A 2,707-nucleotide genomic window follows, 5' to 3' on the forward strand; every position below is an offset into this window, starting at 1 on the left:
GTACTTATGGCCCTTGTACAGACATTGGTGGAGATAGGCAATAGGGGTGATAATTCACCTACTACATTGAAAACAATTAAGGATATCTTAATTAAAAATCTAAAATAATGGATCTAGGTCCCGTACAGACAAAGTTACGTATTGCTCAGTATAACATTCAAAGTGCAAATAGTAAAAAACCCTTGCTCATTCAATTCTTGCAACAACAAAACATTGATATATGCCTACTTAACGAAACTTGGTTCAAAGATAACAAATTTAAAATACCAGGTTACAATATTTATAATAAAAATTCAAACAATAGTCATAATGGTGTGGCAATTTTGATTAAGTCATATCTCAAGTACAATATTATTAACACTAGATTCTATGAGGACATTCAAACTGCTGCTTTATCTTTATCAACGGTAAGTGGTAATTTGACTGTTCTTTGTGTTTATTGTCCACCTACTAGTCGTCATATCAGATTAAATAGATTACATAATATAATTAATAATCTTCCAAAACCAATATTTGTAAGTGGTGACTTTAATGCTCATCATATAGCATTTGGTTGTTTATCTTCTAAGAGTCGAGGCCATAGCTTATTAAATATTATTGACAACTTAGATTTATGCATTTTAAATGATGGTAGATTTACAACAGTCAACCATCCCAGACAAAACCCTTCTGCTATTGATATTAGCTTCATCAGTGCTAGTCTTGCATCAATGTGTGAGTGGTCTGTTCATGACAATGCCATGGGAAGCTATCATTTCCCTACAATAACAGAAATAGCCTTAACTATTGATAAATATTACATTGGTTCACCAGTAGACAGATTTTTATATAAAAAGGCAAATTGGACGAAATACAACACTCTTTCCCACAAAGTTTTCAATAATTTTACCCTAAATTCAAATGACCCTATATTAACATATAATACTTTCTGCTCTAGTTTGGATACATTAAAAAATATGACAATTCCTAAACTTACAAAATCCAAAAGTTTCAAAAGGAGATTGCCAACTCCCTGGTGGAATGATATTTGCGAACAAAGTGTCATTGCATCTTATAATGCTTTAAAATTATATAGAAATGTACCATCCATGGAGAATTATATTAATTATAAAAGAAAGGATGCACAGAAAAAAAGAACGATAGCAGAGCAGAAAAAAATTGGTTGGAATAATCTAACTAATACTTTCAGCAGAACAACACCCATTAGTAAGATTTGGAATTTACTTAAAATGTTTAAAGGTGTTAAAACTGGCAATAGGTCATATAGAGATGAATTTATTCCTTCATTTTTGGATAACTTAACAGATAATAGTAATTTAAGTGAAACTAGTAACTTAAATATTTACTTTAATTTAAATAATAACAATCAAAATTCTAAATTTTTACTTGAACCGTTTACATGGACAGAGTTTACAATAAGCTTACAATCTAGACGTAATACAACACCTGGTATGGATGACTACCCTTACCTATTGATTAAAAATCTGAATGAATCAGCTCAAAAATTATTTCTAGATATCCTAAATTTACTTTGGTTTAAAAACTGCATTCCACAGGCATGGAAAACACAGTGTGTTATTCCAATCCTCAAACCAGACAAAGAACCCGAACTTGCTAGCTCATATAGACCAATCTCCTTATCTTCATGTCTTGGCAAACTTTTTGAGACAATGTTAAAAGTCCGTCTTGACTGGTATGTTGAGGCTAATAACATCATTCCCAATGTTCAGTATGGCTTTAGACGAGGGTGCAGCTGTGCCGATAGTTTCATCTCTTTAATATCTGATCTGAAACATGGAAAGGAAAAAAACTTACATACTGTTTGTATATTTCTTGATGTTCAAGGTGCCTTTGACAGTATAGATCCTGGTATACTTGTGAAAGTTATGTCAGGGCTAGGAATACCTGGACGACTCTGCAAATGGATATATGACTTCCTGAATGAAAGGACAGTTTATGTAAAATACAATAATTTGTTATATGGTCCAAAAACTGCTTCAAAAGGCACAATGCAAGGTGCTACCTTATCCCCATTATTGTATAATATTTACACTAGTGAAATTTGTAAATTTATAGACACTGTAAATAATAATGTAAATATTTTACAATTTGCTGATGATATTGTTTTGTACAGTAGTAGCTATAATTTGCAATTAGCAATAGATAGTATTAATGTAGCTTTATCCCAATTATTCCATTATTACAATGACATTTTACATTTAAAAATTAACCCATCCAAGAGCAATGTTATGATAATAAGCAAGGATACACCAATGTATAATGTAATTTATAATGGAGAAATTGTAAACAAGGTTCCCAGCAAAAAGTTTTTAGGAATAATAATAGATCAGAAATTAAATTTTGAATCACATATTAATCATATTTCTAAAAATGCCTTAAGAGGTTTAAATGTTATGAAATGTCTTGCAGGAGTGTCATGGGGTGCAGACCCCAAAATACTGTCTTTAATATACAAATCAATTGTCAGAAGTCACTTTGATTATAGCTCTCTAGCTTATTTGAATAGTCCACATGTAAATAAACTTGACAAAATACAGAACAAAGCTTTGAGAATAATATCTGGTGCAATGTGCTCAACTCCCATAAGGGCCATGGAAGTTGAGACTAAAGTTATGCCATTAATCTTGAGACGACTCCTACTTGCTCACAGATACTGCCTCAAATTACTATCTTCTAATAATATTCA

Source organism: Papilio xuthus, unplaced genomic scaffold, assembly GCF_000836235.2.
Source record: "Papilio xuthus unplaced genomic scaffold, Pxut_1.1 DF827597.1, whole genome shotgun sequence".
Taxonomy (NCBI): domain Eukaryota; kingdom Metazoa; phylum Arthropoda; class Insecta; order Lepidoptera; family Papilionidae; genus Papilio; species Papilio xuthus.